At 40.8% G+C, this 20,778-nt stretch overlaps 1 protein-coding gene across 2 annotated transcripts in view; it reads right to left on the reverse strand.

Moving 5' to 3' along the window:
* SYTL4 (synaptotagmin like 4) overlaps positions 1–20,778 on the reverse strand; it is a 262,603-nt gene that overhangs the window by 196,223 nt on the left and 45,602 nt on the right. The window lies entirely within an intron of this gene.

Below are 20,778 nucleotides of genomic sequence, written 5' to 3' on the forward strand. Positions count from 1 at the left end.
TATTCAATATGCAACCTAGCCGGCCTTGGAGGATATTCATTCAGTTGTTTCATTTTGTAGAAACAAAGCGGATCACAGACATGGCACAAAACTAAAGTCATTTCAAATGGCAACTTTCTAGCTTTAAGAAACACTAAAAGAAATCAAGAACAAAAACATGTGGTAGTCAATAATGGTTACTTTTTTAACCAAGCATAGGGGAAAAATTATGGAATCACTCAATTCTGTGGAAGAAAAATATGGAATCATGAAAAACAAAAAACCCACTAACACATCACTAGTATTTTGTTGCACCACCTCTGGCTTTTCTAACAGCTTGCAGTCTCTGAGGCCTGGACTTAATGAGTGTCACACAGGACTCTTCATCAATCTGGCTCCAACTTTCTCTGATTGCTGTGGCCAGATCAGCTTTGCAGGTTGGAGCCTTGTCATGGACCATTTTCTTCACCTTCCACCACCGGACTATTTGCAGGCCATGACATTGACCTTATGCGTCTTTTTTCAAGGAATGTTTTCACAGTTTTTGCTCTATGGCAGGATGTATTATCTTGAAAAATGATTTCATCATCCCCAAACATCCTTTCAATTGATGGGATAAGAAAAGTGTCCAAAATATCAACATAAACTTGTGCATTTATTGAAGACTAGCTGTTTCCAGCCAGCTAACGCTCGGCATGCTCATTGCTATCTAATTAACGCTGCTAGTGATTAAACTAAAGTAAATAATGACAACATTCAATAGCGCTTACGCAGGTGGTAAATTAACTTAAAATGAAGTTAATAATAATAATAATAATTAAAAATCAGAATAATACTAATACATTTTATTCACAGTGTAAAATCAAAAGCAAACTGAATTTGTGTGGTAATGTGTGGGGACGGAGCCTCGTGTGGTAATGTGTGAGGACGGAGCCTCATGTGGTAATGTGGGGGAAGGGAGCCTCGTGTGGTAATGTGCGGGGACGGAGCCTCGTGTGGTAATGTGAGGGGACGGAGCCTCGTGTGGTATGTGTGAGGACGGAGCCTCGTGTGGTAATGTGTGGGGACGCAGCCTCGTGTGGTAATGTGGTGGGGGGCGGGATTGTGTGTGGTAATGTGGTGGGGGGCGGGATTATGTGTGGTGATGTGGGGGGCGGAGCTACTGTGCAGGGGGCGGGATTAGCGAGTAATCACGAATATATATATATATATATATATATATATATATATATATATATATATATATATATATATATATATATATATATATATATATATATATATATATATATATATATATATATATATAATATATGACAGCCATCCCCCAGTGCATTTACCTGACATGCAGCCCCATATCATCAATGACTGTGGAAATTTGCATGTTCTCTTCAGGCAGTCATCTTTATAAATCTCATTGGAACGACACCAAACAAAAGTTCCAGCATCATCACCTTGCCCAATGCAGATTCGCGATTCATCACTGAATATGACTTTCATCCAGTCATCCACAGACCTTGTTTTTTTCTGTTTAGGTGTTAATGATGGCTTTCGTTTAGCTTTTCTTTATGTAAATCCCATTTCCTTTAGGCGGTTTCTTACAGTTCGGTCACAGACGTTGACTACAGTTTCCACCCATTCGTTCCTCATTTGTTTTGTTGTGCATTTCCTGTTTTGCAGACGTATTGCTTTAAGTTTCCAGTCTTGATGCTTTGATGTCTTCCTTGGTCTACCAGTATGTTTGCCTTTAACAACCTTCCCATGTTGTTTGTATTTGGTCCAGATTTTAGACACAGCTGACTGTGAACAACCAACATCTTTTGCAACATTGTGTGATGATTTACCCTCTTTTAAGAGTTGACATCTCTCGTGTTGGAGCCATGATTCGCTCCTTTTTAGATGCAGACTAATGAGCAGATCTAATTTGACGCAGGTGTTAGTTTTGGTTATGAAAATTTACAGGGTGATTCCATAATTTTTTCCTCAGAATTGAGTAATTCCATAATTTTTGCCAGGGGTTGTATGTGTGTCACCATCTGAGTGATGACTGGTAGATGCGTGTATGAGCAGCTGCTAAGAGTTAATTCAAAGTAAGACTAACATGGAATGTGTATGTTTGAGATGCCTTATGATTTATGGTATGATTGAAAAAACTTGTGTTTATGGGAAATAATGCAATTTAGTTAAATTATTAGAATATTAAGATATAATTAAATATTATTTACTCAACATATATTTCTTTAGTAATTACCGTATATACTCGAGTATAAGCCGACCCCCCTAATTTTGCCACAAAAAACTGGGAAAACTTAATGACTCGAGTATAAGCCTAGGGTGGGAAATGCAGCAGCTACCGGTAAATGTCAAAAGTAAAAATAGATACCAATAAAAGTAAAATTAATTGAGACATCAGTGGGTTAAGGGTTTTTGAATATCCATATTGAATCAGGAGCCCCATATAATGCTCCATAAAGTTTATGATGGCCCCATAAGATGCTCCATATTAAAATATGCCCCATATAATCCTGCATAAAGGTTAATAATGGCCCCATAAGATGCTCCATAGACACATTTACCCAATATAATGCTGCACAAATGTTGATTATGGCCCCATAAGATGCTCCATAAAGATATTTGCTCCATATAGTACTGCACAAACGTTGATTATGGCCCCATAAGATGCTCCATAAAGGCACTTGCCCCATATAGTCCTGCACAAACATTATGGCTCCATACAGACACTTGCCCCATATAGTGCTGCACAAACGTTATGGCCCCATACAGACACTTGCCCTATATAGTGCTACACAAACGTTATGGCCCCATAAGATGCTCCATACAGACACTTGCCCCATTTGCTGTTGCTGCGATATAAAAAAAAAAAAGTCACATACTCACCTCTCCGTCGCTCAGGCCCCCGGCACTTTCAATATTCACCTGCTCCTCGTTCTGGCGCCGCTCCATCTTCAGCGTTTTCTCCATGGACATTCAGGCAGAGGGCGCGCACTAACCACGTCACCGCGCCCTCTGACCTGAGCGTCACTGCAGAAGATGCTGAAGACGGAGCGGCGCCAGAACGAGGAGCAGGTGAATATCACGCAGTGCTCCCCATTATACTCACCTGCTCCTGGCTTGGTGAAGTCCCTGCTTCCCCGATGCCCCAGCTTCTTCCTGTACTGAGCGGTCACCGTTACTGCTCATTACAGTAATGAATATGCGGCTCCACCTCCCATAGGGGTGGAGCCGCATATTCATTACTGTAATGAGTGGTACCATGTGACCGCTCAGTACAGGAAGAAGCTGCCGGTTCTGGGGAAGCCAGGGAAGTGCAGGGACCGCGCCAGGAGTAGGCGAGTATAATTAGACAGCTCCCACTGCCCCTCCCCTGCCGACCCCTGGGTATGACTCGAGTATAAGCCGACAGGGTCAAAAAATGGGCTGAAAATCTCGGCTTATACTCGAGTATATACGGTATTATTTCTTGATGTAGTTAATAGTGGATAAGTGCAATCACACATCAATATGGTTTATCAAGAAAATCTACATTTAGAATTTTTTTTCCAAATGATAATTTTTTGGTATTCAGTGTTCTTTTTAATGGTTACATAGATGGGAACACATCTTCAGACAAATATATGACAAAGCTGATATGACAGTTATAAAATAATTATTTTTAATTTTGGTTTTTACAAATGAATTTTTTTCATAAAATAATATATTTTGAAGGGGAAATGTGTTTTTGATCCTGATTACATCATCACATTTCATCAATACCTTTTCTTCACACATTTTAATAAAGAAGAAATATTAATAAGGTACGATTGGGTATAGTAACATTAAGTATTATAAGTGTAATTTTTTTACTCCAATGAAGGGTATTATATGCAAAGTTGCATAATTTCAATATTTTGGTAAAACAAGGTTAGACAAATATGAAAACTAGATAATAGAATCTAGATAATAAAAATATTAAGGGAATGTGTTACCGAGAACATAACTACTCTGTATTTGTCATCAACATATAAAGGCCTTATTTTTATTCTAATTTTTATTTTTTATCTCAAGAAGAAAAAAATCAATATTTAATAAAGTAATGTCTAGTACAAGAATATTGCTTCATTAAATATAGTGATGATATGGATCCATTATAAGAGAAATGTTTCAATTCGGTGTTAAATACAACAATCCTTTCATTTATTCATATATATTCTTACATATACATACATATATACATTCTTACATATTATTGGTCTAATAAATATAGTTTATTAATAAAGTTTTAGTAATAAAGTTGGAAACACTTGTTACACAAGTAATTACACCTATGACAAACATTTTCTATCACATGAAGAATATAGTTAATAATGTATTATCATTTATTATTGTTTTATTTTTCCAAATATAAATTCCATATTAATATTCTGATAATAATTATATGGATATTATTGATTGCTATGCTACGCTGTGATATTATATGTTAGGAAAATTACCAGATTTGGTATAGAATAGGGAATGAAGACTTCAATCAAGATACTGGAGTTACGTTAAAGACTTTTCATATTTCTAAATTCAATTGATTCTTAAAAGTTGCAAGAAGAAAAAGCCGCTATCCTGAAGTTCCACAAGGTAACAATGCTATATGATTTCTGAGTAATAATAGACTGTGTCAATTACAATTCATGTCACCACTGACAACCACGACTGCAGTATCCATCACTGACAACTATGATTGCAGTATCTAAACTGACAACCAAAATTGCAGAGGACGATGATTCTATGAAGCCAAGATGAACTGTGTTATTACGTTTTATCACGTTGCAGTGGTTTCCTATCACCTATAAAGCTTCAAAGAGAAGCTGGTGAACAATAAAAGGTATTGTCAGGAAGCTCCAACCCTGACATGTGTCATGTGTATTAGGACTAAGAACTGGTTATGGTGCCATGTTTAGCAAGAAAGAGTCATTTTAACCCTTGCTGTGCTGACCAAAGATGTCACACCTGTTCTAAGACCATTGCGAATGATATGGAAGGATTACAGAAATATCCAAGGTGAGCCAATGTAAGTCCAGGTCTTTAAAGGTGACACTGCACAGATATTAAAGCTACATTTTTTTTTTATTGACACACGGTCTCTACAATATCTACATGCCATTGTTTTAAAACAACCAAGAAGACAGAAGATATCAAGATGAAGACCAGATGACATCAGATGATGACCGGACCTCAGATGCTTCAATTTAGATATAGAAAAGTATAATATATATATATTTTATATGAATATTGGTCACGGCTTACCATAACATGAATTTACATATTATGTTATAGATATGTTATTGATCTAACAATATTTTATTATTATTATATTATTGAGGACATTAAATTATTTTGCCAAAAAATAAATCAAGGTATTTCACCCTCAAAAGGGGGAATTGCTAAATATTAATTATTGATTAACTGAATTATTATCACACTCAATTCTGTACTAAGCCTCGTGGAAGGTTTAGCTGACATTACAAAAAGAAATTTCTGTATATTTTGCACAGAGTAAAAGATGACACCATATAGAGAGAACACATGGTCTATGGATTATTATATATATATATATATATATATATATATATATATATATATATATATATATATATATCACTTGGGGGCTGTCACTTGGGGCCTCCTCCTTCACTTTCTACGGACTTAACACAGATGGCAGGAACAGCTGGTATGTGAGTTAACAAGGATGACTACTACCATACTCCATGACAGGGACAGACGCCATTTACCATTCAGAATCTCAGGAAAGATGTGGGAACAAACTTTGATATGGACAATCTCTTTGTAACTATTTCACCTAATTTATGTTTTGATGCAATGATGCTTTTTGATGGACAATCCAATAAACCACTATTTTTTATGAGATATCTGGTAAAGCGTCCTGATTAAATAAATATACGAAATAAGCATATTTAACACCTTAGATAACAAAATATATATATATATAAAAATTTATTTTATTTTTTTATTTATTACACACACAGTACAGACCAAAAGTTTGGACACACCTCATTTAACCCCTCTGTGACCTTAGACATACTATCCCGTCGAGGTGACCTGGGCCTATCTGACCCTTGACGGGATAGTACGTCATAGCCGATCGGCCGCGCTCACGGGGGGAGCGCGGTCGATCGCGGCCTAGTGTCAGCTGCATATCGCAGCTGACATCTGGCACTATGTGCCAGGAGCGGTCACGGACCGCCCCCGGCACATTAACCCCCGGCACACCGCGATCAAACATGATCGCGGTGTACCGGCGGTATAGGGAAGCATCGCGCAGGGAGGGGGCTCCCTGCAGGCTTCCCTGAGACCCCCGGAGCAACGCGATGTGATCGCGTTGCTCCGAGGTTCTCCTACCTCCCTCCTCGCCGCAGGTCCCGGATCCAAGATGGCCGCGGCATCCGGGTCCTGCAGGGAGGGAGGTGGCTTACCGAGTGTCTGCTCAGAGCAGACACTTGGTAAGCCTGCAGCCCTGCACAGCAGATCGTCGATCTGACAGAGTGCTGTGCACACTGTCAGATCAATGATCTGTAATGTCCCCCCCTGGGACAAAGTAAAAAAGTTGAAAAAAAATTCCCCACATGTGTGTAAAAAAAAAAGTAAAAAAAATATCCTAAATAAAGAAAAAAAAAAAATATTATTCCCATAAATACATTTCTTTAGCTAAATAAAAAAAACAATAAAAGTACACATATTTAGTATCGCCGCGTCCGTAACGACCCAACCTATAAAACTGCCCCACTAGTTAACCCCTTCAGTAAACGCCGTAAGAAAAAAAAAAAAAAACGAGGCAAAAAACAACGTTTTATTATCATACCGCCGAACAAAAAGTGGAATAACACGGGATCAAAAAGACTGATATAAATAACCATGGTACCGCTGAAAACGTCATCTTGTCCCGCAAAAAACGAGGCCGCCACACAGCATCATCAGCAAAAAAGTAAAAAAGTTAGTCCTGAGAATAAAGCGATACCAAAATAATTATTTTTTCTATAAAATAGTTTTTATCGTATAAAAGCGCCAAAACATAAAAAAAAGATATAAATGAGATATCGCTGTAATCGTACTGACCCGATGAATAAAACTGCTTTATCAATTTTACCAAACGCGGAACGGTATAAACGCCTCCCCCAAAAGAAATTCATGAATAGCTGGTTTTTGATCACTCTGCCTCACAAAAATCGGAATAAAAAGCGACCAAAAAATGTCATGTGTCCGAAAATGTTACCAATAAAAACGTCAACTCGTCCCGCAAAAAACAAGATCTCACATGACTCTGTGGACTCAAAAATGGAAAAATTACAGCTCTCAAAATGTGGTAACGCAAAAAATATTTTTTGCAATGAAAAGCGTCTTTCAGTGTGTGACGGCTGCCAATCATAAAAACCCGCTATAAAAGTAAAACAAACCCCCCTTCATCACCCCCTTAGTTAGGGAAAAATAAAAAAATGTATTTATTTCCATTTTCCCATTAGGGTTAGGGCTAGAGTTAGGACTAGAGTTAGGGCTAGGGTTAGGGTTAGGGCAAGGGTTAGGGTTAGGGCTAGGGTTGGGGCTAGGGTTAGGGCTAGGGTTGGGGCTAGGGTTAGGGCTAGTGTTACGGCTAGTGTTAGGGCTAGTGATAGGGCTAGGGTAATTGCTAGGGTTATTGCTAGGGTTAGGGCTAGGGTTGGGGCTAGGGTTAGGGCTAGTGTTACGGCTAGTGTTAGGGCTAGTGATAAGGCTAGGGTTAGGGCTAGGGTTGGGGCTAGGGTTGGGGCTAGGGTTAGGGCTACGGTAAGGGCTAAAGATAGGGTTAGGGTTTGGATTACATTTACGGTTGGGAATAGGGTTGGGTGTGTCTGGGTTAGAGGAGTGGTTAGGGTTACTGTTGGGATAAGGGTAAGGGGTGTGTTTGGATTAGGATTTCAGTTATAATTGGGGGGTTTCCACTGTTTAGGCACATCAGGGGCTCTCCAAACGGGACATGGCATCCGATCTGAATTCCAGCCAATTCTGCGTTGAAAAAGGAAAACAGTGCTCCTTCCCTTCAGAGCTCTCCCGTGTGCCCAAACAGGGGTTTACCCCAACATATGGGGTATCAGCGTACTCAGGACAAATTGGACATCATCTTTTGGGGTCCAATTTCTCCTGCTACCCTTGGGAAAATACAAAACTGGGGGCCAAAAAATAAGTTTTGTGGGAAAAAAAGGACTTTTTATTTTCACGGCTCTGCGTTGTAAACTGTAGTGAAACACTTGGGGGTTCAAAGTTCTCACAACACATCTAGATAAGTTCCATGGGGGGTCTAGTTTCCGATATGGGGTCACTTGTGGGGGGTTTGTACTTTTTGGGTACATCAGGGGCTCTGCAAATGCAACGTGACGCCTGCAGACCAATCCATTTAAGTCTGCATTCCAAATGGCGCTCCTTCCCTTCCGAGCTGTCATGCGCCCAAACAGTGGTTCCCCCCCCCACATATGGGGTATCAGCGTACTCAGGACAAATTGGACAACAACTTTTGGGGTCCAATTTATCCTGATACCCCTGTGAAAATACAAAACTGGGGGCTAAAAAATCATTTTTGTGAAAAAAAATTTTTTTTTATTTTCACGGCTCTGCGTTATAAACTGTAGTGAAACACTTGGGGGTTCAAAGCTCTCAAAACACATCTAGATAAGTTCCTTAGGGGGTCTACTTTCCAAAATGGTGTCACTTGTGGGGGGTTTTAATGTTTAGGCACATCAGGGGCTCTCCAAACGCAACATGGCATCCCATCTTAATTCCAGTCAATTTTGCATTGAAAAGTAAAATAGCGCTCCTTCCCTTCCGAGCTCTGCTATGCGCCCAAACAGTGCTTTACCCCCACATATGGGGTATCGTCGTACTCAGGACAAATTGCACAACAACTTTTGTGGTCTAATTTCTTCTCTTACCCTTGGGGAAATAAAAAAATGGGGGCGAAAAGATCATTTTTGTGAAAAAAATATGATTTTGTATTTTTACGGCTCTGCATTATAAACTTCTGTGAAGCACTTGTTGGGTCAAAGTGCTCACCACACATCTAGATAAGATCCTTAGGGGGTCTACTTTCCAAAATGGTGTCACTTGTGGGGGGTTTCAATGTTTAGGCACATTAGGGGCTCTCCAAATGCAACATGGCGTCCCATCTCAATTCCAGTCAATTTTGCATTGAAAAGTCAAATGGCGCTCCTTTCCTTCCGAGCTCTGCCATGCGCCCAAACAGTAGTTTACCCCCACATATGGGGTATCAGCGTACTCAGGACAAATTGTACAACAAATTTTGGGGTCTATTTTCTCCTGTTACCCTTGGTAAAATAAAACAAATTGGAGCTGAAATAAATTTTGTGTGAAAAAAAGTTAAATGTTTATTTTTATTTAAACATTCCAAAAATTCCTGTGAAACACCTGAAGGGTTAATAAACTTCTTGAAAGTGGTTTTGAGTACCTTGAGGAGTGCAGTTTTTAGAATGGTGTCACACTTGGGTATTTTCTATCATATAGACCCTTCAAAATGACTTCAAATGAGATGTGGTCCCTTAAAAAAAAATGGTGTTGTAAAAATGAGAAATTGCTGGTCAACTTTTAACCCTTATAACTCCGTCACAAAAAAAAATTTTGGTTCCAAAATTGTGCTGATGTAAAGTAGACATGTGGGAAATGTTACTTATTAAGTATTTTGCATGACATATGTCTGTGATTTAAGGGCATAAAAATTCAAAGTTGGAAAATTGCTAAATTTTCAAAATTTTCGCCAAATATTTGTTTTTTTTACAAATAAACGCAAGTTATATCAAAGAAATTTTACCACTATCATGAAGTACAATATGTCACGAGAAAACATGTCAGAATCGCCAAGATCCGTTGAAGCGTTCCAGAGTTATAACCTCATAAAGGGACAGTGGTCAGAATTGTAAAAATTGGCCCGGTCATTAACGTGCAAACCACCCTTGGGGGTGAAGGGGTTAAAGATTTTTCTGTATTTTCATGACTATGAAAATAGTAAATTCACACTGAAGGCATCAAAACTATGTATTAACACATGTGGATTTACTGTATATACTTATCAAAAAAGTGTGAAACAACTGAAAATATATCATATTCTAGGTTCTTTAAAGTAGCCACCTTTTGATTTGATGACTGCTTTGCACACTCCTGGCATTCTCTTGATGAGCTTCAAGAGGTAGTAACCGGAAATGGTCTTCCAACAATCTTGAAGGAGTTCCCAGAGATGCTTAGCACTTGTTGGCCCTTTTGCCTTCACTCTGCGGTCCAGCTCACCCAAAACCATCTCGATTGGGTTCAGGTCTGGTAACTGTGGAGGCCAGGTCATCTGGCGTAGCACCCCATCATTCTCCTTCTGGGTCAAATAGCCCTTACACAGCCTGGAGGTGTGTTTGGGGTCATTGTCCTGTTGAAAAATAAATGGTCCAACTAAACGCAAACCGGATGGAATAGCATGCCGCTGCAAGATGCTGTGGTAGCCATGCTGGTTCAGTATGCCTTCAATTTTGAATAAATCCCCAACAGTGTCACCAGCAAAGCACTGCCACACCATCACACCTCCTTCTCCATGCTTCACGGTGGGAACCAGGCATGTAGAGTCCATCCGTTCACCTTTTCTGTGTTGCACAAAGACACGGTGGTTGGAACCAAAGCTCTCAAATTTGGACTCATCAGACCAAAGCACAGATTTCCACTGGTTTAATGTCCATTCCTTGTGTTCTTTAGCCCAAACAAGTCTCTTCTGCTTGTTGCCTGTCTCTAGCAGTGGTTTCCTAGCAGCTATTTTACCATGAAGGCCTGCTGCACAAAGTCTCCTCTTAACAGTTGTTGTAGAGATGTGTCTTGCTGCTAGAACTCTGTGTGGCATTGACCTGGTCTCTAATCTGAGAGGCTGTTAACCTGCGATTTCTGAGGCTGGTGACTCGGATAAACTTATCCTCAGAAGCAGAGGTGACTCTTGGTCTTCCTTTCCTGGGGCGGTCCTCATGTGAGCCAGTTTCTTTGTAGCACTTGATTGCTTTTGCCACTGCACTTGGACACTTCCAAAGTGTGCCCAATTTTTTGGACTGACTGACCATCATTTCTTAAAGTAATGATGGCCACTTGTTTTTCTTTCCTTAGAATTTGTATTATTGCAAGAAAAAAGCAGCTAACAGTCTATTCAGTAGGACTATCAGCTGTGTATCCACCAGACTTCTGCACAACACAACTGATGGTCCCAACCCAATTTATAAGGCAAGATATCCCACTTATTAATTAAACCTGACAGGGCACACCTGTGAAGTGAAAACCATTTCCGGTGACTACCTCTTGAAGCTCATCAAGAGAATGCCAAGAGTGTGCAAAGCAGTCATCAAAGCAAAATGTGGCTATTTTGAAGAACCTAGAATATAAGACATAATTTCAGTTGTTTCACACTTTTTTGTGAAGTATAAAATTCCACGTGTTAATTCATAGTTTTGATGCCTTCAGTGTGAATTTACATTTTTCATAGTCATGAAAATACAGGAAAATCTTTAAATCAGAAGGTGTCCCAAACTTTTTTTGTCTGTACTATATACATACATATACACTTCTCAAAAGAATAAAGGGAAGACTCAGGGTATGTGCACACGTCAGGATTTCTTGCAGAAAATTCCTTAAGAAATCCGGACATTATACTCAATTCTGTACTGAGCCTCGTGGAAGGTTTAGCTGACATTACAAAAAGAAATTTCTGTATATTTAGCTCAGAGTAAAGATAACCCCATATAGAGAGAACACATGGTCTATGGGACATATATAATCACTTGGGGGCTATCACTTGAGGCCTCTTCCTGCCTCCTCCTTCACTTTCTACGGACTTAACACAGATGGAAGGAACAGCTGGTATGTGAGTTAACAAGGATGACTACTACCATACACCATGACAGGGAGAGACGCCATTTACCATTCCGAATCTCAGGAAAGATGGGGAACAAACTTTGATATGGTCAAATGAACAATCTCTTTGTAACTATTTCATCTATTTTATGTATTGATGCAATTATGCTTTTTGATGGACAATCCAATAAACCACTATTTTTTTATGAGACATCTGGTAAAGAGAGTCCTGATTAAATAAATATATGAAATAAGCATATTTAACACCTTAGATCACATATATATATATATATAATTTTTTTTATTACACACAGTACAGACCTAAAGTTTGGACACCTTCTCATTTAAAGATTTTTCTGTATTTTCATGACTATGAAAAAATTGTAAATTCACACTGAAGGCATCAAAACTATGTATTACCACATGTGGAATTACTGTATATACCTATCAAAAAAGTGTGAAACAACTGAAAATATATCTTATATTCTAGGTTCTTCAAAGTAGCCACCTTTTGATTTGATGACTGCTTTGCACACTCCTGGCATTCTCTTGATGAGCTTCAAGAGGTAGTAACCGGAAATGGTCTTCCAACAATCTTGAATGAGTTCCCAGAGATGCTTAGCACTTGTTGGCCCTTTTGCCTTCACTCTGCGGTCCAGCTCACCCAAAACCATCTCGATTGGGTTCAGGTCTGGTGACTATGGAGGCCAGGTCATCTGGCGTAGCACCCCATCACTCTCCTTCTTACACAGCCTGGAGGCGAGTTTGGGGTCATTGTCCTGTTGAAAGATAAATGATGGTCCAACTAAAAGCAAACCGTTGCAAGATTCTATGGTAGCTATGCTGGTTCAGTATGCCTTCAATTTTGAATAAATTCCCAACAGTGTCACCAGCAAAGCACCTCCACACCATCTCCTCCATGCTTCATGGTGGGAACCAGGCATGTAGAGTCCATCCGTTCACTTTTTCTGCGTCGAACAAAGACAAGGTGGTTGGAACCAAAGATCTCAAATTTGGACTCATCGGACCAAAGCACAGATTTCCACTGGTCTAATCTCCATTCCTTGTGTTCCTTAGCACAAACAAGTCTCTTCTGCATGTTGCCTGTCTCTAGCAGTGGTTTCCTAGCAGCTATTTTACCATGAAGGCCTGCTGCACAAAGTCTCCTCTTAAGGCTATGTGCACACGTTGCAGATTAGCCTTAGGAATTTCTGGTGCGGATTCTGCCTCTCCTGGCAGAAAACGCACCTGCGGATTTGTTGCGTTTGTGTTTCCGCAGCGTTTTTTGGGCATTTTTGCTGTGTTTTTTTCTGCAGATATACTGCGTTTTTTACCTCTGCGGTTTTCTATAATGGAATGGGCACAAAAACGCTGCAGATTCACAAAAAAGAAGTGACATGCTACTTTTAAACCGCAGCGTTTACGCAGCGGATTTTCCACAAAGTGTGCACAGCTTTTTATTTTTCTCACTGATTTACATTGTACTGTAAATCATTTGCGGTTCTGCAGCGTTTCTGCACCGCAAAAAACGCTGCGGATCCGCACAGAATCCGCAACGTGTGCACATAGCCTAACAGTTGTCGTAGAGATGTATCTGCTGCTAGAACTCTGTGTGGCATTGACCTGGTCTCTAATCTGAGCTGCTGTTAACCTGCGATTTCTGAGGTTGGTGACTCGGATAAACTTATCCTCAGAAGCAGAGGTGACTCTTGGTCTTCCTTTCCTGGGGCGGTCCTCATGTGAGCCAGTTTCTTTGTAGCGCTTGATAGTTTTTGCAACTGCACTTGGGGACACTTTCAAAGTTATCCCAATTTTTCGGACTGACTGACCTTCATTTCTTAAAGTAATGATGGCCACTCGTTTTTCTTTACTTAGCTGCTTTTTTCTTGCCATAATACAAATTCTAACAGTCTATTCAGTAGGACTATCAGCTGTGTATCCACCAGACTTCTGCACAACACAACTGATGGTCCAACCCCATTTATAAGGCAAGAAATCCCACTTATTAATTAAACCTGACAGGGCACACCTGTGAAGTGAAAACCATTCCCGGTGACTACCTCTTGAAGTTCATCAAGAGAATGCCAAGAGTGTGCAAAGCAGTCATCAAAGCAAAAGGTGGCTACTTTGAAGAACCTAAAATAAAAGACATATTTTCAGTTGTTTCACACTTTTTTGTTAAGTATATAATTCCACATGTGTTAATTCATAGTTTTGATGCCTTCAGTGTGAATTTACAATTTTAATAGTCATGAAAATACAGAAAAATCTTTAAATGAGAAGGTGTCTCCAACCTTTTGGTCTGTACTGTATTTTAGGAAATTTGGCCAAAAAAAAATTTGCAGAACAAGGCTAGCACACAGAACGTGTGCCTGCAAAGCTATGATTTGTGCTGATACACCAGCCGTCAGCCTGAGATAAGAGACTGATCTAAGTGGGGCTTTGTTTCTTTGGGGCACAATGAAATTGTATCAACAAGTTGGCTATGACACAAATAAAAAAAAAAAAAAAAAAAGATGTTTTGGTGCACTCACATCTGATGCCTGGGAGAAAAAAAAAATTAAATTTGCACGCTCTTCGATTACAATAACCTGGCTGCAGCATGACTATGCTAATAAATGTTGAAATAAGGGGGCTATGGTTTGCTTTAGAATAAAAGGAGCAGGTATAAGGTAAAAAAAAAATAAAAAATTGCACAGAAAACTGCAGCTAGGTATATATTAAATAAGCAGCAGCAGCAGACAGGAATGGAGCTTTTGGAGGTATGCAGTGAGAGCTACAGTGCATTGCGAAAGTATTCGGCTCCCTGGAACTTTTCATCCTTTTCCCACATATCATGCTTCAAACATAAAGATACCAAATGTAAATATTTGGTGAAGAATCATCAGTGGAACACAATTGTGAAGTTGAACGGAATTTATTGGTTATTTTAAATTTTTGTGGAAATTCAAAGACTGAAAAGCGGGGCGTGCAATATTATTCAGCCCTTTAACTTACCGTATTTACTCGAGTATAAGATTTTCAGCCCATTTTTTTTAGGATGAAAGTGCCCCTCTCGGCTTATACTCGAGTCATTGTCCCTGGGGGGTCAGCGGGGGAGGGGGAGCGGCGGCTGTGACATACTCACCTGCTCCTGGCGCGGTCCCTGCATCTCCGGTCTCTGACAGCTTCTTCCAGCGTTGAGCGGTCACATGGTACTGCTCATTACAGTAATGAATATGAACCCACTCCCATAGGGGTGGAGCCGCATATTCATTACTGTAATGAGTGGTAGCGGTGACCACTCAACGCTGGAAGAAGCTGTCAGCGCCCGGAGACCGGAGATGCAGGGACAGCACCAGGAGCAGGTAAGTATAAGGGAGAGGAGGAGCACAGCGCGATATTCACCTTTCCTGGTTCTGGCGCCGCTCCGTCTTCCGCATCCTCTGCAGTGTTGCTCAGGTCAGAGGGCGCGAAGACGTGGTTAGTCCGCGCCCTCTGCCTGAAAGTTAGTGTAGAGGATGCGGAAGACACAGCGACGCTGGAACGAGGACAGGTGAATATAGCAAGTGCCGGGGGCCTGAGCGACGAGAGGAGAGTATGTGATTTTTTTTTTTGTAATCGCAGCAACAGCATATGGGGCAAATATCTCTATGGAGCATCTTATGGGGCCATAATCAACATTTGTGCAGCACTATATGGGTTCATATTTTAATATGGAGCAGCTTATGGGGCCCATCATAAACTATGGAGAATTATATGGGGCTCCTGATTCAATATGGATATTCAAAAACACTTAACCTACTGATGTCTCAATTAATTTTACTTTTATTGGTATCTATTTTTATTTTTGAAACTTACCGGTAGCTGCTGCATTTTCCACCCTAGGCTTATACTCGAGTCATTAAGTTTTCCCAGTTTTTTGAGGCAAAATTAGGGGTCTCGGCTTAAACTCGGGTCAGCTTATAATCAAGTATATACGGTAATACTTTGTTGCACCACCTTTTGCTGCGAATACAGCTGCAAGTCGCTTGGGATATGTTATCAGTTTTGTACATGGAGAGACTGAAATTCTTGCCCATTCTTCCTTGGCAAACAGCTCGAGCTCAGTGAGGTTGATGGAGATCGTTTGTGAACAGCAGTTTCAGCTCTTTCCACAGATTCTCGATTGGATTGAGGTCTGGACTTTGACTTGGCCATTCTAACACCTGGATACATTTATTTGTGCACCATTCCATTGTAGATTTTGCTTTATGTTTGGGATCATTGTCTTGTTGGAAGACAAATCTCCGTCCCAGTCTCAGGTCTTTTGCAGACTCCAACAGGTTGTCTTCAATAATGGTCCTGTATTTGTCTCCATCCATCTTCCCATCAATTTTAACCATCTTCCCTGTCGCTGCTGAAGAAAAGCAGGCCAAAACCACGATGCTGCCACCACCATGTTTGACAGTGGGAATGGGGTGTTCAGGGTGATGAGCTGTGTTGCCTTTACGCCAACATCGTTTGGCGTTGTTGCCAAAAAGTTTGATTTTGGTTTCATCTGACCAGAGCACTTTCTTCCACATGTTTGGTGTGTCTCCCAGGTGGCTTGTTGCAAACTTAAAAGACACTTTTTATGGCCATCTTTGAGAAATGGCTTTCTTCTTGCCACTCTTCCATAAAGGCCAGATTTGTGCAGTGTACGACTGATTGCTGTCCTTTGGACAGACTGTCCCACCTCAGCTGTAGATCTCTGCAGTTCATCCAGAGTGATCATGGGCCTCTTGGCTGCTTCTCTGATCAGTCTTCTTCTTGTTTGAGATGAAAGTTTAGAGGGACGGATGGGTCTTGGTAGATTTGCAGTGGTATGATATTTCTTCCATTTCAATATGATCGCTTGCACAGTGCTCCTTGACAAAGCAAGATTACCAGCGCACTACTTGTTGTGAATATTAAGTATAAAGGGGTGCAGAAGAGCGGCAATATAACATGACAAGGCAAAAACTTTTTTGCCTTGCACAGTGCTCCTTGGGATGTTTAAAGTTTTGGAAATCATTTTGTATCCAAATGCGGCTTTAAATGTCTCCACAACAGTATCATGGACCTGCCTGTTGTGTTCCTTGGTCTTCATGATGCCCTCTGTGCTTCAAACAGAACCCTGAGACAATCAGAGCAGCTGCATTTATACGTGTGCAGGGGACGGTGTGAGCTCCAGACTGGTGAGCGCTGTAGCATGTGATCTTCTTTAACTTATATTATTCCAGCACCATTGGCTCTCTGATCACTTGATCACATTCAAGGCATTTATTATTATTATTTGCCTTTATCTACTTTTGCTCAATTCACTTTTAGTTTGTTATTTATTTGTGCACTTGCATCTATCACTTGATATGAATTTTTGGTATATTACTATTGATTGTTAGTATTCACTTTTGGTTATATATTGAGTATTGATTCACCACTTTAATATATAGAAAAAACATTTTTTTCACTTCATGTATATTTTTTACAAAAACACAGAAATCTACTATATAATTGTCTAAGGGTCACTTCCGTCTGTCTGTCTGTCACGGATATTCATTGGTCGCGGCCTCTGTCTGTCATGGAAATAGTAAAAAAATGTAATGTTTAAAGTAATTAAAAAAAAAACAAAAAAAAAAAAACTGCTATCCGCACGCGCCTGCTGCCATCTTCCGTTCCCGGTGATGCATTGCGAAATTACCCAGAAGACTTAGCGGTCTCGCGAGACCGCTAAGTCATCTGGGCAATTTCGCAATGCATCCTGGGAACGGAAGATGGCGGCAGCCGCGCGCGTATCGCCGGAGCTTCGGTGGATCCCAGGGGGTGAGTATATAGCCATTTTTATTTTAATTATTATTATTATTTTTTTTTTAATAGGGATATGGTGCCCACACTGCTGTATACTACGTGGGCAGTGTTAGATACCGTGTGGCTGCTATATACTACGTGGCCAGTGTTCTATACCGCGTGGGCTGCGTTATATACTGCGTGGGCTGTGCTATATTACGTGGCCACAGTTATATACTGCGTGGCTGTTATATACTATGTGGGCTGTGTGATATACTCCGTGGGCTGTGCTATATATTACGTGGCCAGATTTATATACTGCGTCGCCTGTTATATACTGCGTGGGCTGTGTTATATACTGCGTGGGCTGTGTTATATACTGCGTGGGCTGTGTTATATACTGCGTGGGCTGTGTTATATACTGCGTGGGCTGTGTTATATACTGCGTGGGCTGTGTTATATACTGCGTGGGCTGTGTTATATACTGCGTGGGCTGTGTTATATACTGCGTGGGCTGTGTTATATACTGCGTGGGCTGTGTTATATACTGCGTGGGCTGTGTTATATACTGCGTGGGCTGTGTTATATACGGTGTGGCCACTGTTATATATTGCGTGGCCTGTATTAACGCATCGGGTATTCTACAATATGTATGTATATAGCAGCCACATAGTATATAGCACAGGCCACGTAGTATTTGTCTGCTATAAACTACCTGGCTCCTATATACTACGTGGCCTGTGCTATATACTAAGTGGCTGCTATATACATACATACATATTCTAGAATACCCGATGCGTTAGAATCGGGCCACCATCTAGTATATATATATTATATATATATTTTTATGCTGATGGGTTTTTTTGGGGATAAAAAAAAAATATACCGTATATACTCGAGTATAAGCCGACCCGAGTATAAGCCGACCCCCCTAATTTTGCCACAAAAAACTGGGAAAACTTATTGACTCGAGTATAAGCCTAGGGTGGAAAATGCAGCAGCTACCGGTAAATGTCAAAAATAAAAATAGATGCTCCATACCGTTCATTATGGCCCCATAGCTGTGCCATATAGTGCTCTGCACCGTTCATTATTGCCCCATAGCTGTGCCATATAGTGCTCTGTACCGTTCATAATTGCCCCACAGCTGTGCCATATAGTGCTCTGCACCGTTCATAATTGCCCCATAGCTGTGCCATATAGTGCTCTGCACCGCTCATTATTGCCCCATAGCTGTGCAATATAGTGCTCTGCACCGTTCATTATTGCCCCATGCCATAGCTGTGCCATATAGTGCTCTGCACCCTTCATTATTGCTCCATAGCTGTGCCATATAGTGCTCTGCACCGTTCATTATTGCCCCATAGCTGTGCCATATAGTGCTCTGCACCGTTCATAATTGCCCCATAGCTGTGCCATATAGTGCTCTGCACCGTTCATTATTGCCCCATAGCTGTGCCATATATAACGCTGCTGCTGCTGCTGCAATAAAAATAATAAAACACATACTCACCTCTCTTGCTTGCAGCTCCTCAGCGTCCCGTCCCGGCGTCTCTCTGCACTGACTGATCAGGCAGAGGGCGGCGCGCACACTATATGCGTCATCGCGCCCTCTGACCTGCACAGTCAGTGCGGAGAGACGTCGGGAAGATGGATCGGCGCCCGGCGTGTGGAACGTGGACAGGTGAATATGTAATACTTACCTGCTCCCGGCGTCCCGCTCCTTCCCCCGGACAGCTGGTCTTCGGTGCCGCAGCCTCTTCCTCTGTCAGCGGTCACTGTTACCGCTCATTAGAGAAATCAATATGCGGCTCCACCCCTATGGGAGTGGAGTCCATATTCATTTCTCTAATGAGCGGTCCCACGTGACCGCTGAACAGGGGAAGAGCTGCGGCACCCGGAGACCGTGGGACTGCAGGGACAGCGCCAGGAGCCCCGGAAGCAGGTAAGTATGCCTCAGCGCCCTCTCCCCCTCACCCGCCGACCGTGACTCGAGTATAAGCTGAGAGGGGCACTTTCAGCCCAAAAATTTGGGCTGAAAATCTCGGCTTATACTCGAGTATATACGGTACTTGCTGCTACACGGTCTGTTGCTCCCGGTCCCCTGTTTGACACATCTTTTTCCTACATTTGTAAATATATATTATTTTTTAGATATGTATAATTTTATATATATTAAAATTGTTTCATTGGACATCACTTGTTTTTAATTATTTTTAATATAATTCTTGTGCATTGTGAGGCTTGTATGATTTATCTATAGCATTTTATGTTTTTGTGTATAATCATGATTTGATTTTTAATAAAATAAAATTTAATCAACATTTTCATTCATTCTGTTGAATACTTATTTTGGGGTATATATTATTGGATTGAGTATTCATAGTGTTTTATATTCTTATAACGGTGGTATTTCTTTTCTGTATAGGTTTTGCATTCATACAGAGACTTGATTACACACAGGTGGATTATATTCATCATCATTAGGCATTTAGAACAACATTGGATCATTCATTCAGAGATCCTCAATGAACTTCTGGACTGAGTTTGCTGCACTGAAAGTAAAGGGGCCGAATAATATTGCACGCCCCATTTTTCAGTTTTTGAATTTCCACAAAAATTTAAAATAGCCAATAAATTTTGTTCAACTTCACAATTGTGTTCCGCTTGTTGTTGCTTCTTCTCCAAAAATTTACATTTGGTATCTTTATGTTTGAAGCATGACATGTGGGAAAAGGTTGAAAAGTTCCAGGGAGCCGAATGCTTTCGCAAGGCACTGTATGTACTCACATACAGTGCCTGCAGGCCTTGCACTGATGTGGATATGCGCACATAGACTCCCCTGCCTACCAAGTGCTGCAATCTCAGGACCCCCTAAAAAGGACTGTTGGTTTCTCATAAGTTGTGGACTCAACAGTTGCAGACCCACACTAAATATTACAAGCTATTACAGCCTTATTTTTCTATATATTTGCGGCATTACAGTGCATGGCAGACAATCCCTGCATTGTCATTGGAGCTCCAAAGAGCGCCACAATTGCAGGGCGGAGACCCGAGCTCCCGCCGAATAATCCTGCAAATACTCGGTGCTCAGAGTACACCGAGCATAGTGAT

This window comes from Ranitomeya variabilis, chromosome 2 (genome assembly GCF_051348905.1).
Source record: "Ranitomeya variabilis isolate aRanVar5 chromosome 2, aRanVar5.hap1, whole genome shotgun sequence".
Lineage (NCBI taxonomy): Eukaryota > Metazoa > Chordata > Amphibia > Anura > Dendrobatidae > Ranitomeya > Ranitomeya variabilis.